Raw genomic sequence first — 17,854 nt, 5'->3', positions numbered from 1 at the left:
CCCAGCCCATTGTGGGTGGTCCCTGGGCTGCTGGCCCTGAGTTCTATAAAGAGACAGGCTGAGCACACCATGGGGAGCAAATCAGTAGATAAGCAACATCCCTCCATGGTCTCTGCATCAGCTCCTGCATCAGGTTTCTGCCCTGTTTGAGTTCCAGTTCTGGCTTCCTTTGTTGATAAACAGGAACTCGGAAGTGTAAGCTGAACAAACCCGTTCTTCTCAACTTGCTTTTTGGTCATCGTGTTTTGTCACAGCAATAGAAACCTGGCCTAAGACTCAGACTGTCCCAGATCTCGCTCGTTGCTTATTCTCGCTGCAGAGGGTCCTGAGTCTCAGCCCACCACAGCTCCTTCGACTGCCTGGACACACCCTCTGCTTCTTGGCGATGTCCATTTTCTGGTCCTTCTGGACCATTCTACCTCCCACGGAAGCACAAAGATCTGCTCTCCTCTAAGATCCTGGGGTGAGAAAGAAGCTCAGGGTTTGCCTCTGCCCTGGGAAGACCTTTTCTGGTTTAGCTTCCTCTTTGTTGTATGCTGCTGAGGTAGACGGGCTTTTGGAAGAGAATGCTTTCTGTTTCCTATGGGTAGCCATCACTGATTTGCTGAGTATGTGCCGTGGGAGATATGACAGGAGACAGACCTCACTGTGTTTTCGATCTGTTGTTTGCTGACATAAAGGGAGGTAGCACCTCCCACTCTGTATGGATTAGGATATGTTGTATATTAGAATAACTTTTAGTAAGTTAAAGTTCTAACTCTGCCCTGGCAAGTATTAATGATTTTGTTAAAGTGTTCCACCTCAGGCCCCTGTGCCCAGGGCAAGCAGACCTCATTCCTTTAGCTCACCATGCTCCTCTTGGCTTCAAAACTTTAGGGGGGGGGGGAAACCTTTGCTTTTGTGGACCAGGTTTGCAGGGTTTCAGAGCACATGGAAATTCCAAGTTTCTAATCCCGAGAGTTCATCCAAATTGCTGGGTGGCCGTCCGCAAGCCCTCTCCAGTCAGTCAGTCAGTCCTTCACGTTAGCCTGTTGTGGAGGGAAGGGCAGTTCACAAAAAGAAACAAACCCAAAATCTTCCAATCAAGTCAACAGTTCTGACCTACAGCAGGGAGAGACTTAAAGCCAGTGCAGTCATGCCGGAGGCTTGCTTTTGGTAAAGCAAGGGACAGAGTGATTTTAACATCCACACATTCCAAGCCACAGTCTTCCAAGCTTGTCCTTCCAGCCAAACCTGATGGCAGGAGCCAGGTCTAAAAACAATTTCCAGAGAACAGATTTTGGCATATCTTTAATCCTGCAGAGAATAAGACTCAGGCCTCTTTTTGTTTTGTTTTGTTTTAAAATTTTTATTATTATTATTTTAAAGGACACCTTCATTCCTTTTGCTACATAATGTTGCAGACTATGTTGGTTTTTTTTTTTTTTCATTTTCAGATCACAGTAAATATTTTTTTCTCAAACAGATGTTAGGAACAGCTCAAAATTTTGAGATTCTCTCGTTTTTTCATTCTTTCTAAACTTGAAATTCTTTGTGAGAGCTGAAGTCTGACTCTATTTTAAGAGACTTGTTCTTCTTATGTGATCATTAAATCACTTTGCAGGGGGCAGGGGCAGTCCAATTCTGACTATTTGGAGAAAAGTTACCACATGACAAGTGGCAGAAAAAGGTTTTGATTTTAATTACAGCCCTGGCCATGTGGCCATGTGGCCATGTGGCCATGTGGCCATGTGGCCGAAGCTCTGCCACCCAGAGACACCAGCAGTCCCTGCCCTGTTTGGGAGAGTTTTATGAACCAAAAACAAAACAAAACAAACCACTGCAAATGTTCTAGTTTGAGAGGAACGTCCAGGGAAATTGATGGAAACCGGTGCGTTCCGGTGAGATTTCTGTGTGAAGCTGCAAGCCCGCAGGCCTGAAAGTGTGGTGGTGACCTAAGGGGCTGACTCAAGCCTCCAGAATCCACTTAGGGCCACAGACCTCATTCTAAAATGGATAGTCCTTTGGGCTTCTCAGTGTGAGTCTGTGAGGGCCACGGAATCAATGGGGCTCTGTCTGCCTAAGAACTCCAAGTTCTGGCAAACAGGAATTGATGTGCCCAGTAGCCAGAGGGGCAGCCTGTATTACACCAGTGAAGAGTTAAAACCCTGTAAGCCTGGGTTCATGGATGCACACATCTTAGCTGAAGAAGCAATAACACGGCGCAGTGTGATCTAACTTACCCACAACTAAGTTCTAGCTCTGAGCAGTTAAACAAATGCTTCCTATGGAATTCTCAAGTTTTCTGGAAGGCACAGGAAAGCTCTGTTTTCCACACTTCCTGCTCCCTACAGGGTTTACAGCCCTGACTTCCACCACCCAAATGCAGCCTGTTCTCCAGCCTTTTGACACTGTAGCAGCACACGGCGTTCTACCTTATCTCTCTTCTTCTAACTGTTCATAAAAGTAATAACTTACAGATTTGCAGGCATGTCCTTTGTCTGATAATTCACTAGAAAAAGGCATCCCAGACAGAAGATACAGCCTGTATTAGAGTATGTGATTTTGACATATATATGGCATATATAATATATACCTTGTTTTTATAGTGACTTACTATTTAGAAAACAGTTTACATATATGGTATCCTTCTATCATCTTAGCCATTGAATAAGGAAACCTTGTACCCATTTCTACAGGCAAGGAAAACAATGAAATGAGAAAAGGCTTGTCAGTGAGTCCGAGCTAGACAGGATAAGTAGGTTCTGGGGCACTGTTACACAGCATGGCACATACAGACAGTGATCATATTCCATATTCCAAAAGAGATAGGGGATGCCAGAAGTGATAGTTCAGACCTGTGATTCCAGCAGTTGGGAAGCTGAGGCAGGAGAATAAGTTTGAAATCAGCCTCGGCTCCGGAGTGAGACTCGGTCTCAACAACATTAACAACAACAAAAAGGTAGAAGAAAATATTGTATATATATATATTTTTTTGGTTTTTCGAGACAGGGTTTCTCTGTGTAGCCCTGGCTGTCCTGGAACTCACTTTGTAGACCAGGCTGGCTTCCAACTCAGAAATCCACCAAGGAAATGAGAAATGAGAAAAAAATGGTTACTCTCACTTGCATACTATGTAATGCACACCTGCAACAAAGCATCACACAAATGTGTACAATGTTATGTATCCATTTTTAATATTTTTAGATTAAAAGAGGGGAATGGAATGGAGCTCGGTTGGTAGGCTGCTTGCCTAGCCTGTGGGAAGTCCTAGGCTTGATTAGTAGCACACCACGACCAGACATGGTGATGCACACCTATAATCCCAGCACCTCTACAGGAAAAGGGAGAAGTTCAGTGGTATCCTTGGCTATCCAGCCTAGGATATATGAGACTTTGTCTCAGAAAAAAGAAAGAGAGGGAGAGAGAGAGAGAGAGAGAGAGAGAGAGAGAGAGAGAGAGAGAGAGAGAGAGGAAGGAAGGAAGGAAGGAAGGAAGGAAGGAGTGAAACCAGAGAGGTTAATGAACTTTCTCAGATGGGGTGCAGCTTAATGAGTGGGCACGTGCCTGGCGTGGACGAGACTCTGCATTCTGTCTCCAGAGACAGGAAAGTAAACTAAAATACCCACAGAACTTTCTCAAAATCACATAGCTAATTAGTGTCAATGATAGTACTTGAACTCAGGCCTTACAACTCCATAAGTTTTCAACAATACAGAAGAACTGCTCCCTTTATATATTGTATTGCATTGTATTGTATTGTATTGTATTGCATTGCATTGCATTGCATTGCATTGCATTGCATTGCATTGTATTGTATTGTATTTACTTGGGGGTGGTGGGGATTAAATCCAGGACCTCACACATCCTGGGCAAACACTGTCCCAATAACCCACATCCCTGCCTTAGAATCATGTCTACTACTCAAAAAACAAATTCCTCTAGGATCACACTTTATTCCAGACTCTGCTGCGGATCCTACTTTATAGAGCCGTGTTTGCAGTGTCCCTGCCGTCTCGTAAAGATGCCTTTCTTGTGAAGAAAGGACACACTAAATATCCCTGTAGACTCTGCAGTGTACATCACTGAAGTGGGTTCATTTAGTGATCTTGTACTGGAGTCCTCCCTATACATCCACAGATGAAGGGAGATAACGAGCCCTCCGTGCCCTCTTGCTCTGAGGATGCCTGGAGTTAGATTTATCCCAGCACTGGGACCTGGAGTTGCTGCTACAGGAAGTCCTGTCTTTTAAATTAGGGCTCCAGCCATTTCCTTTCCAGTGACTCTTATTGTCGACGGATCACTCCCAGGAATGCTGTCCCTACGTACATGTGCTGAAGATCACCAGTGACACCTACTCCCTACTGAACCACCAAGTGCTGGACAATCTGATAATGTCTATCATGTGCTTTGGATGTGTAGAAAGACCGGGTTTAGGAGCAAGGGTGCAATTATATTGAGTCAGCAATGGGATCATCGTCTGTAGTTTACGTATGTGGCTGTTGCCTAAGATACTGCTGAATATAATGAGGCTAACACATCTGACATTTTAAGGGCATAACGACGCTATAAAAATTAGCAGCAGAGTCTATGTTGAGAAGGGAAATATCCTTTCCTTTTAAATCCCTATATGACCAGAATTTTATTTTAGGCTCTCTGCCCCAGTTCATTGCGCAATTAGTAACACACCCAGATTTCACAAAGCCTTCCCTTCACTTCTTTGCCTGGTTGGATCAGAATGCCACTGTGGGGGAATGTCCTGCAGAAGAAAGAATGTGTCTTTGGAGGGACAATCAAACCTTGGAAGACCAAATGGCCATGACTCCTGTGGTAGTGATTATAGAAAACCTAAGGCCATAGCTCTATGCTTCACAGCGATGTCCTGGCCCATATCTAAGAAAACTGAGCCTGGCTGCCCTTGGCTAGCCTATCATTTGAATTTGTTTACAAGAACTACTAAACTCAAAAACCACTGTCCATAACCAAGTGGGGCATCTTTTGGTATCTTGGGAACTGCATAAGAACTGAGGCCATGAACATTAAATTTTTATTGGCGATTTGGTTCAGTTGATAAGTGCTTGCAGCACAAGAATGAAGCCCTAGGTTCACATTCCCAATACCCATGCATAAATCAGGAATATGGCACAACTCTGAGCACAGACAGGAGGAGCCCTGGGGCTTCCTGGCCAGCCTCTCTAACTGTATCAGAAAGTTCGGAATTCAGGGAGAGACTGTGTCTCAAAATAAATAAGGTGAAGAGCTAAGGAGTAGGATCATAAGATGAAGGTGCCTGCCTCCAAGCCTAACAAAATGTTTGAGGTCCAGGATCCATGTGGAGAAGGAGAGAAGCTCACTTTTGTTGTCCTCTGACCTCCACACAAGAGCCACAGCATACATGTCCACACCCGCTCTTAAATAAATAAATGTAATTTTTAAACAATGTCGGGTGCAGGCAAGTGTAGGATGCAGATGCTTGGGCTTGTGTTTGATTTTATTCACACTTAAAGATAATAATAATATAGGTAAGGTCACCACTCACTACAAGTCCTATCTCACGGTAGGAAAGTCTACATCATTGGAAAGTGGTTTTGTTTTGTTTGTTTGTTTTGTTTTGTTTTGTTTCTCTTCTACACATGTGTTGGCCTGGAGTTGAAGATGAAGCAACACAATATGAAATTCTCTCAGGAGCAGGCCCTATGGTGCACATCTGTAATCAAGTGCTCTGGAGGCTGAGGCAGGAGGATTGCAAGTTGAATGCCTAGGCTACAGAGTGAGATCCTGTCACATAAAAGAAGGAGGAGAAGAAAAAAGAGGAGGAAGAGGAGGAAAAAGAAGAAGAGGGGAAAGAGGAAGAAGAGGGAAGAGGAGAGGAAGAAGAAAAAGAAGGAATAAGGAGGAGGAGGAGGAGGAGGAGGAGGAGGAGGAGGAGGAGGAGAAGGAGAAGAAGAAGAAGAAGAAGAAGAAGAAGAAGAAGAAGAAGAAGAAGAAGAAGAAGAAGAAGAAGAAGAAGAAGAAGAAGAAGAAGAAGAAGAAGAAGAAACTGCCACCACTAAAAGGCAGTAGTGTTGCATCCTTTTAATCTCAGCATTCAGAGGGCAGAGGCAGAGAGATCTCTGAGTTCAAGTCCAGCCTGCTCTACAGAGTGAGTTTCAGGATGGCCAGGGCTACACAAAGAAACCCTATCTTGAAAACCCAATAAAATAACAAAAGAAGAGGAAGAAGGAAACAGCCTGCTTAGAAGTTCAGCTCCCTGTCATGGATACAATATTTCCAGTTCATCTCATCAGTTTCTTGATGGAGTCATGACCATCCTCTGTCTTAGTTTCCTATAACTACTGTAACAAGTGATTAAAACAAGTTCATTCCCTGGGAAGTTCAAAGGTCTGAAACCACTTTCAGGTTACTAGGCCAAGACTGAGGCACCAGCAGGCAGCATCCTTTAGCTTTTTGCAGATCCCCGTGGCCCTAGCCATCCTTAGCTTGTGGCCAAATTCATACCATCTGTTTCCCTGATCACTTCTTCTGTTTGTGTCCTACATACTCTAGCCCTGTGGTTCTCAACCTTCCTGACACCACAATCCTTTAATACAGTTCCTCGTGTGGTGACCCCACGTTACTATTCCATTGCTCCTTCATAACTGTAACTTTGCTACCATTATGAATAGTAGTGTAAGTATCTGATATGCAGGGTGTCTGATCTGCCACCCCTGTGAAAAGGTTGTTCAATCCACAAAGGGGTCGAGACCCACAGGTTGAGAACTACTGCTCTAGCTAAATTAACGGTCTACATGGGTGGTAAAGGGAAAGTTCTCACCCTAAAATTTGTAACTTTCCTTGAGAACATATGCCCTCTGCTCCTGGGCTAGTAACAGCCAAAGGTGTAACAACACTAAAAACTACTGTCTGCTTTACCTACCAACTGTCCCCACAGCCTGTGGAGTATGGAAAAGTGCCTGCACAATGGTCCCTCCCTTATCCCTCAGTCTACCTAATGACTTTTCCCTTCAGAGATTTCCTTATGGGGATACAAAGCCCAGGAGAGGCGCTTTATCTCAGCCTTTCTAAGACTCAATAGGCTCCAATACCAGGAGACTCCTTGAGTTCTTAGTAGTTTTCCTGTTGTCATACCCTGGGCAGTCTGGTGTATTAGCCATTAAACCTTGTCTATTCGGTGACATTCAGGGGGACTCAGGTCTGGGTGCCACAGGGCTATTCCACAGTACAGTGCTTTCTGCTCTCCTTAGACATCTGATCTTCTGCTTCTAAATTGTGTTTCTAGGAAAAACAAACAAACAAACAAACAAGATCCCATATCAACCCTTTAGGAATATATCCAACCCCAAGAGATAGACTTGATTGGTTTTCTTGTTTTCACTTCTGGGAAGCATATCACTGAGCCCTGACAGAAGAGTCTAATTACCTAGGCTCAGAATCTACTTCCTTCTGGGTGTGGTGGTGCACTGAGGAGGCTGAGACAAGAGGATGGTGACTTGAAGGCTAGCCTGGGCTACATTGTGAAACTATAGGAGGGAGGGAGGGAGAAAGGGGAGGGGAAAGCCCTCTTCTGTGAATATTCTGACAATCCTCAAAGGCCCCAAGCAACCATGAAAACTTCACATATACTGACATTAACAAGGCTGCTTATTGTTTAAAAAAAATACTATAGTCTAGAGATTACATAAAGCCAATGTCCGGAAGTTTTCAAATTATACCTCACCCTGACGTGACTGGATCCGGATCCAGTCCAAAACAAAGAGATTCTTTTTCCCATGCAGTAATCTTGGCTTCCAGATCTACAACTAAGATTCCACTGCCAAGTGGCTGCCCCACCAGCTCCCAGCAGCACACCCTAGGCTTGCATCTATATGTAGCACCTAAGAGTCCAGCAAGGGCCACAGAAATATCAACTTGGTCCTTGAACTTCATCTTCTGCTCTCTGAACTCTGCCTCAATGTTTGTACATTTACAAGCAAAAGATGTGTTCCCAAACAAGGAGGTTAATAAAAAGATCCATGTTTACATTTTCCACGCCTTTCCCATTCCCTGTACTTACAGGGAGGGCCCTGCTTTGGGCTTGGCTTCTCTAAACTGCACATTCATCAAAGGAAGAAAAAGAATTCTCCAAACAGTTACTTCCTCATCTCCCCTGGTGAGCCATCTGTGTGGTTAGCAATCTGGCCTTCTAGTTGGTCTGAACACAGAAAGCAGTTCTTAGTTTATTATTTAGTGTGATTGTCATTAATCGAGATCAGTTCTTCCAAGGGGTATATTTTCAACCACATGAAGATGGAGTCTTTTCCACATCAGGAACTGGGGTGGAAGGCAGGACCTGCTGTGTGTCAGCTTTTGGAGGAGGTTCTCGGCCAAGCATGGTTTCTCTGCTTTTGGGTCCTTTTTTCACGCTCTTGAGGAGTCGAACATGACAGACTCACATCTTGGTGAGCCCAAAGCCAAACTAAACAGAGAAAAGGTGTAACCAAGTGAACAGAGATAAATTACCTGTAGCAGGCAAAGAGCATGTGGGAGACGGTCTACAGATGCACATGGAGGGATTGGTCCACCCCGTTCCTAAACAAGCTCAGTTGACAGTCATAGAGATTAAAGTGATGGGCAAGAGTGCTCTGGGCATGCTTAGCTTGTCCCACGAGATTTACCTGAAAATAAGAGAAAGGCTACTCTGAATGGGACGGTAACATGGGAGTCTACCTTTGAAGGTGCCTATTTTGCTCTTTAAATACACACACACACACACACACACACACACACACACACATATATATATATATATATATATATATATATATATATATATATATATCAATGATATGAAGTACTGAAGTAGAATATAATGTTATATCATCATAAAATTTACTTAGAACATATGCACTGTTTATTTCTGGATTCTCTTTATTTTATTTTTGGATTGCAGTTGACCACAAGGTACATAAACAAAGCACACTGTTTATTCTTGGCTACCAGGTCTTTAAATGCCCTTCTTTGCAAGGAATACCCAGAGAAGGAAAGTTGGGACTCCATTACCACTTCAGAAGGCAAAGAGGGCCCAGAGCTTTCCTATGACCCAGCGGCTCAGAAGCCAGCGCAATGCTGGACCCTAGCTGGTCAGAGGGCTTGCTGGGATACGATGCCTGTGGGCAGAAATCATCTGTGGTGGCTGCGTCAGATGAACTGTGTGTCCGGCAGCCTGGTGACAGGTGTATCAGGTGCCAGGGACCAGCAGCCATGATGGCCATGGTCCAGCAGTGACCACCCCGGGGGCAGTATCTCTGTAGTCAGATCTTTTCTCCTGATCATTCAACGTCTTTTTCCTTAAAAATAAAAATTAAGCCAGGCAGTGGTGGTGCACACCTATAATCCCAGCACTCGGGAGGCAGAGGCAGGAGGATCTCTTGTGAGTTCAAGGCCAGGCTGGTGTACAGAGTGAGTTCCAGGACAGCCAGGGCTACACAAAGAAACCCTTGGGGTGGGGGGAAGGGGGGAGAGCAAGACAAAACAAAACAAAAGGAACTACTGTGGACATAATATAAAGGGAGCTGTTCTTTATCAGATAACTTTGAGACATGCCAATTAGAGTTGAACATGAATTTCATTTTTGTTTTGCTTTCCCAGCGCTAGGAATCAAACCCAGGGCCTTGCACGTGCTAGGCAAGCACTCTGACGTTGAACAATAGCCCCAGCACCAAACATATTTCTTCCTTACGTGAACTTTCAGATCTGTCCCTTGCAGTGACAGGGATGGATCTCAACACATGCTCAGCAAGCCCTCCACCACTAAACCACACAACCAGCCCCAAGCTTCTGAACATGGGAGGGTATCGTGGGACCCTCAGAGACGTCACTTCCCAAGTGAAATGACTGCGGGACTGTCTTGTTAAAGCTGTCTCTCGAAGGAAGACAAACCACCCAGAAAAGTTTGCACTTCTTACTGTGATCTTCTGCTTCCTCCCTCCTCGTCCTGGGGAGCCAGACAAAGTGGGTGAGGAGGGAAGGGAAACTGGGGTGTATTTTAGTCACATAAAAGTAAAATCAGAAACGAAATGACAGAATGGGGCGCTGGAAGCAAGCATCCTTTGCGGCGCTGGAAGCAAGCATCCTTTGCAGTTCTTTTAGTGTCTGTGAGAACAGGTTTGACAGCCTGCCGTTCATAGACCTGTGCTTCTCAACCTGTGTGTGGGTGGAGACCCTTTTGGGAGAGTTAAATGGTCCTTCCACTGGGGTCGCCAAAGACAAACACAAAACACAAAATGTTTGCATTATGATTCATAACAGTAGCACAATCACAGTTATGAAGCAGTGACAAAAATAATCTTGTGGCTGGGGTCACCAAACATGAGGAAGTATACTAAAGAGGCTCGAATTAGAAGGGTTGAGAGCCGCTGTCCGAGACCAACATCACGGCTTCACACCTGAGAGAACTGAGGTCGTACGGCTGCTGAATCTCATGGTTGTCTTGACTTGTTGCTGTATAGAGAGTCTGCTCTCATTTAGGTAGAAAATCTGATTACTTTACCAGAACACTGTATTCCCAGACTAAAGGTGACTAACTTAATGTAGACCAGTAGTATCACCTGAATGCCTCCCCGCCCCGAAATAATAGTTACGACAATTTTTTAATGGGTGCAAGCAAGGATAACTGAGACAAATGAAGAAAACAGTAGCATCAAAAACCACGAGACGATCCTCACAGGGTCAAAGCATTTCCGGGAGGAATCCCACTTGACTATGCTAGGCAGTTGTTCAGCCCTGTAACAGCTACTTGAAGTAAATCAATTTAAAAAAAGAAAAAGAAAAAAAAAAGGAAAAATTATTTTGGTTCCATGGTTGCTTGGCCCCAGTGCCTTGGAGGTCCTCTAATTGCCTGCCTAATTTCTGGTGACCAGAAAGCTGAAGAGAGAAAGAGGAGTCGCTGGGTTCCCGCAAGCCACGCCCCAGCCACATCCCCAGCCACACCCCCAATGACCTCATTTCCTGCGACTATACTGTTTTGAAGGTTTCACTGCTTCCTAATAGCACCAGAAACTGGGTAGCAAGCATTTTGCACAAGACCTTTGAGGATCATTGTCAATCTAAACTGTAGCACTGCCCACCCCCACCCCCATTACACACACACACACACACACACACACACAAGTTATATGTTATCTCAGGGATTCTCATCCTGTGGGTGTAACCCCTTTGGGATTGAATGAGACTTTCACCAGGGTTGCATATCAGATGTTCTACATATCAGATATTTACATCACAATTCATAACAGTAGCAAAATTATAGTTATGAAGTAACGGCCAAAATAATTTTGCAGTTGTGTGTGTGTGGGGGGGGATATCATCACAACATGAGGGACTGTATAAAAGGGTCGCAGTGTTGGGAAGGTTGAAAACCACTGGATTATGTGGTGAGTCTCTAAGGGAGTCTGCGTCTGGGTTCAGCCACAGAATAAGCATGAAAACATGGCTTCTTTCTCCAAGTCAACAACTCTGAGAGCTGAACTGTAATCTGAACATACGTAGAAAAATGAGGAAAACAGGAAGTGGAGAGGACCCCTGAAATGGGAGATGTCTCCTCAACAAATATCGTATTCATCACCTTGCTAGGTCAAAACCCGGTCATAAGACGATGACGACACGGGACTGCTCCGGCTGGCGCCTGGCCTGCGTTCATGGAATACGCGTTTAGGAAAATCTGGGAAATACTGGAGATCAAAGCTACCTTCTAAAAAACAGGTAGGGCCATTTCCTTTTGCTTCAGGTGAAACTTCCATCATGCTTGTCTTTGGTGAAGTCTCAGGCTCCTCCCATGACTGAGCTGCCCCATGACCCTCCAGAGGGAACCCCCAAGGTCGCCAACGCTGGAGGGAGCCCCACACTCGCCTCCTCTAGCACAACCCCCTCTCTCTATGATTGGCAAACGGAGCCTGAAGCCTACCCGACACCCGGAGAGTGAGTGTGCTTCTGTCCTTTCTATTTCTGAGCAGTTTTCCCATGGCCTCCAGCCAGAGTGTCCACACCAGTAATGTCTAGAGGATTTATGAGTCCAGCCAGCCTTTAGGTTCCTACACAGACCTAAACAGGAAATCCACACAAGGAAATGCCCTTTCTGTTTGCAGGCCAAATTCCCAGGATGCCTTCACCAGAGTGCCTGGCTGGAACAAAGCAAAGGCCTGGTACAACAAACGCCCTTAGATCCAAATGCAAGGGTGCCCTATCTGCCCCTCGGCAGCCCCCTTCCCCAGTCCGGGAGGCACTCTGCTCATTTAAGGAGAGCAAGATTCTCTTTCCTCAGCCCTCGGTTGGTTGAACCTTGCTCTAGTTGCTGGTTGGGGTCAGTAAAGAGACACACATATCCCTCTGACCTCAGGGCATTTCACCTGGACTTCTACAAAGTCCATTAACCTGAGTCCGCCCTCTGGCTCCATTAGCAGCGCGCACCGTTTGTTCGTATCTTTCCTGTTCTTCCTTCACACTGCATTTAGCACTGGGAGGATGCCTGAAGATCGGAGAAAAAGGCTGATTGAGGTTGAAGTATGTCTCAGCAGTAGACTCGGCTTGATTGGCATCTAGGACGCCCTCAGTTGTGTCCCGCACACCATAGGAAAAATAGAAGTGACACCCAGATGCTGCTGCGTCCCTCTGGGCTACTACACTGTGACAGCCATTCAACAAGCCTCTTCTGCCTGTCCTTCTCTCCTGAATCCAGCCACTCCAGCCCCGGGGAGCATTTTCAAATCCTCCCAGGTCTCTGTGAAAGATTCAACTTTACGAGACCGTGACTGAACTGGGCAGGAAGGAAGCTGGTGTCTCTGTCCCAGAATAGGACCGTATTGCTGGTGACCCTTTGACCTCCCCTCAAGGCATCCCCATGGCTGACCACCGAAAATAGACTCCTTCCTCTCTGATTCGCTCTCCCCTCCTCCCTCGGGAAAGAAGACACAAGCGTCCAAGGAGCCAGCAACATCATCAGGACTTGACTGTCTCAGGAATTACCAGATGTGGGGGAAAGGATAACATGTCATTTCCTTTAGCAAATAGTCTGAGTATGTGTGCTTTTCCTCTTGATCCGGCTCCCTCCGACGCTCTGATGCAGTGAGAGTTAGGGACAAATCCCCCTGGCTTCTTCCTACTCTCAAGGATCCTGGCAGCCTCCTCTGAAACCCTTGAAGCTCAGCCCCTCGTTAAGGATTTTATTTCTATTATTTTATTGTATTTATTTGATTTGGGGTGCTGGGAATGGAACCTGGGGTCTTTAAAAATAGCTACACATGCAGTATTGAGTTATATGCCCAACCCTAAGAAAACGCCTTGCCTTTTGTATATATGAACAAGGATCAGAATGAGCTTTGACTCAGTGGAAAATTTGGGAGTCAAGTTAAATACAAGAGAATGAACGGGAAGGAAGCGATGTTGGAGGAGGGTTTCTGGTGATCAAACTGCTCACCCTTTCCTCTGCACCACGGTCCTCCATGATGACCAACATGGTGATGTTTCTTGGAATCTTGCCTCACCAACCCAATCTTCTACCAGGAAGAGGCCCACCGATCTCATGACAAGCTTTATGTAAGTTTGGAAACCTCTGGTCCACACAGATAAAGCTGAAGAGTTGCCATGGTCCCAAAACACCAAGAGCTGATGTGAGATGGTCATCTGAAGGGGAAACATGTATCTGGTACATTGCAGAGGTGAGAGGAAGGTATACTGGTTAGATATTTGTCAACTTGACCAAAGTCTAGTCATCTGAGGGCAGGAGACCTCAATTGAGAAAATGCCTCCTATGATCGACCTGTAGGCAAGCCTGAAGAGCATTTTCCTTATTTGTGATGAACAGGGAGGGTCCAGCCTGTTGTGGGTGGTGCCATCCCTGTGCTGGTGGCTCTGGGTTCTATAAGAAAGCAGGCTGAGCAAGCCATGGGAAGCAAGTCAGTAAGCAGTATGTCCTCCGTGGTCAAGAGGAGCATCAGCTCCTGACTCCAGGTTCCTTCTCTGTCTGACTTGCTGTCCTGGCGTCCTTCTGTGGTGGCTTATGGTATGGACATGTAAGCCCAATAAACCCTTTCTTCTTGGGTTGATTTTTGGTCACTGTGTTTTGACAATAGAAACCCTGGATAAGACAGAAGGGAAGGGGTTGGAGAGATGGTTCAGCAGGTAAGAGCACTGACTGTTCTTCCAAAGATCCTGAGTTCAAATCCCAGCAACCACATGGTGGCTCACAACAACCATTGGTAATGAGATCGGACACCTTCTTCTGGTGTGTCTGAAGTCAGCTACAGTGTACTTATGTATAATAATAAATAAATCTTTGGGCTGGAGTGAGCAGGGACTGAGCAAACGGGACCGACTGGAATGATCAGAGGTCATACTGGAATGATCAGAGGTCATAAAAAATTCAACTCCCAACAACCACATGAAGGCTTACAACCATCTGTACAGCTCCAGTGTACTCACATACAATAAATAAATAAATAAATAAATAAATAAATAAATCTTAAAAAAAAAAAAGACAGAAGGGAATCAAATAACCTAGCAAAGGATAGTGGCAGGGCTGGGGCACATTTTCATTTAATAAAATGCATAATATGGACCCAGTTATATAAAGGTATATTGATATACAGGAAGAAATAAAATACTGCACATGGAAATGGCAGCAGGGCATAGTGGTGCACACTTGCAGTACCAGCACCTGAGCAGTGAGGGTAGGAGGTTGATTAGTTCAGAATCACTCTTTGAGCTACATCCAGTTCAAGGTCAGCCTAGGCTACATGAGACTCTGGCTCCAAAAAAAAAAAAAACCCAAGACTTTTATAATGACATCAGTAAACATGCCAACTCAGATAGGACAAACATCAAAAAGCCCATCCCTAGATGGAGAGCTACAGGCCACTGATGGGGTACAGGGTGTTCTCAAAGGACCCATAGTGACTTGCGGTCCTGCTAGATCAATTGGCTCAGGAGTCTGGCAGCCTCTGAGTTTTCTACACTCTGATTTCCTAGCAGGGCCAGGCCCCAGGCAAACACAAAACAAAACAAAACAAAAACAGAGTCCCCAAAGGCCTAACAGAAAGGACAATAGCATGATGTAAGAGGGTCACTTAGCAGCCAGTGACTCAGCGTTTCTGCCCCATCAACACCAGCTGTACCCTGCGGTGCTGACAGTGGCCTAGGCTGGGCATGGAAAAACAAAACGGACAGACAGACAGACAGACACACACACACACACACACACACACACACACACACACACACACACACACACCACTGCAAACATCACATTGTCTGAAGAGTGGCAAACAGTCTGACAGCTGAACAATGTATGGACACTGGGCCTTAATTCAGTCTTGGTTAACATCTTTCATCAGGTTCCCTATGAGGGGGCCACTGATGGGAGACCTTAGCTCTCCAGACTGGAGCTGTTATCTGCCTCCAGGCTCTATGCCCTGTTAATTCTCCTGACTCTCCATCGTTCTTTCCAAAATACCACAGGGTGAAATTTGGTTAGTGTGGTAGATGTCAGAAGAGGGTTCTCAGGGCTTGGGAGGAAATTCCCAGCCTTTGTGAGTCACAGGAGGGCCTGGGAGAGTTCTGTACCGGCTACAGAAGAGAATGGGAGACAGTGCCACAAGTAGTCACTGTCTGTAAATGTGTGTCTTATTAAAAGATGGTGTCCACAGGACTGGCACTGTTTTCCCCAGCGTCTCTGCTCCCCCTGGACCCAAGGCAAGGAGCTGTTCAGATCAGGCTGCTCCTGGGAGGGTCATCAACTACCACCAACCACCAAATCCACCTTTTTATCCAGCCTCACTCACTGAATGCGGCCCAAGCAAATGTATCTTGTCACCCACAGCTACTTTGAGAACTAGCTATGAGGAAAGTTCTTCACTTTAAAACTCAAGGCGAAATAGCTGTTTGTAAAGGTGATTGATTGCCTGATGACCTGATCCTATGGTAGAAGGTAAGAACCAACTTCCAAAACCTGGCCTCTGATCTCAACACAATGATGATGATGATGATGACGACGACGATGGTGGTGGTGGTGGTGGTGGTCCTGCTGCTGCTGCTTCTGCTGCTGCTAGTGGTGGTGGTGGTGGTGGTGGTAATGATAATGATAATTTAACTCTAAGAACTCCAGGGCCTGGAGAGATGACTCAGCAGTTAAGAGCACTTACTCTTGCAGAGGACCAGGGATTCAGTTACCAGCACTCACATGACAGCTCACAACTCTAGTTCCAGGGGTCTGATTCCCTCTTCTGTCCTCCCCAGGCAGGAGACATATATATGATGCATATGCATACATACAGACAAAACACTCATGCACATAAAATAAGGGAAAAAGCCTCCAGGGACTTCAGAATTTTCTTGTTCACTGTGAGGTATCAATCAGACCATTGCATGGACATTTAATTTATACATATATACACACATGTGTTTTTATAGTGGCTCTAAAGATGGCCTTACTAGGCAAGCCTCTACCACTGACCTTTACCGCAAAGCTGTGTGGACATTTCCAATCTCAAAGCATACTCTCATTTCAGAAATTAGGTGTCTTGGGCCAAGTATCCCTAATCGTTGCCATATTTACTCTCAGGTTAGTTCCCAGCACTTCCTGCCAGCCTAGAGCAAAGGACAGAGCTGGAAGACACGTGTCCCCAACTTGCTTCCCAGACTCCACTTGGAGCATGGAGAATATCTCTCAACCTCTCTATGCCAGGAGGACTCCATTCATTGAACCCCCACTCTCTTGGAAGCCCAATGCTTTCACAAATACAATCCCATTTCCTCTTCCTCCATCAGCTCCTTCCCCAGGCTGCACAGCCTTCTGGGAACTTTCCCCCAAATGCATGTCCCAGAGACTCACACCATAGAAAGAAGCAAAGGCTGCACGTTACAGATCTCTCCCACCTTCCCCATCTGAAGCTAACATGTATTGGTGTTTTACCTACAATAAATTTGGTAGCTACTCCCTTATATAGTTTCATCGTGGCCTGTGGCTAGAAGGTAAGACTCCCGGGTAAAGCCACAATGAAGAGTGTTTAAGAGTGTGATGCCCTTTTTACTTGGGAAGGTCCCTGCAGTGGCTACCCTGGGTATGCTTGCAAGGAAGCTCAGCAGATTTCCCAGCGTCCCGAGGAAGCAGCGATTCTCCAGGAATGTAATTTCTCAGCAGATGTGGGGAGGGAACACGTCTGCGATTCAGAGACAGACTGAGTGTTAGGGGAGAAACCCACTCTGGGGCCTAGAGAAGCCTTGGCTCCTACTAGTCTTTCCCAGTGCCCAAAGGCAAGTAAGGTGTCCTCCCTTCAGAGCACCCAGATCTCCAGCCCCACAAGCAGTGGGGTGTCTGTGGCCCCATGGTCACCCACTGATCACTGGCCAATGAAGGTAAAAGACTGTGATGGCAGCAACCACTTCCTAAGAAAGAAACAGAGAGGTAGTGGATATCGGTCTGAAGGTTGGAAGAGCCAGGAGGTCCTTTGCTCTCTGCCCACGGTGGGCATACAGACAAGGTTTTCGCTTGTTTGCCCTGGCAACTTTCTCACTGTCATGGAATGTGCCAGCCTAGGAGGACAAGGCAGGATGGATGGCGCCCAGCACAGAACAGAGAGAGTAGCTCCTGGCTGTGGTGATGACATGGTCCCCCAGTGGGACAGACTAACAGCAAGGCCTGCCATCCAACTGAGCCACCCTTTGTCAACAGGCCGTGAGCCTGTGGGTGACATGTCGAGCTCCTGAACTCCCAGCAGGCTTAGGTCCCTCAAGGCCCCCTGAGGGGCTGCAACCCTGGTTCCTAGGCCAGGAAACATTTCTAAATAAAACCTACTCGGTTCTCTTTGTTTCACCGGTGCCTTCTTCTTGGACTCGTTTTTTTTTG

At 45.9% G+C, this 17,854-nt stretch overlaps 1 long non-coding RNA gene across 1 annotated transcript; it reads left to right on the top strand.

The window, feature by feature from the left end:
* The first annotated feature begins 215 nt into the window (after positions 1 to 215).
* On the top strand, positions 216 to 12,633 carry Gm31668. Its single transcript, XR_373747.3, has 3 exons — positions 216 to 463; positions 11,590 to 11,718; positions 12,468 to 12,633. It is a non-coding gene; the product is annotated as a predicted gene, 31668 (long non-coding RNA).
* The last annotated feature ends 5,221 nt before the right edge of the window (positions 12,634 to 17,854 follow it).

This window comes from Mus musculus, chromosome 1, assembly GCF_000001635.26.
Source record: "Mus musculus strain C57BL/6J chromosome 1, GRCm38.p6 C57BL/6J".
NCBI classification, from domain to species: Eukaryota; Metazoa; Chordata; class Mammalia; order Rodentia; family Muridae; genus Mus; species Mus musculus.
Note: the sequence above shows the minus strand (reverse complement) of the source record. Positions and strands in the feature narration are given on the sequence as shown.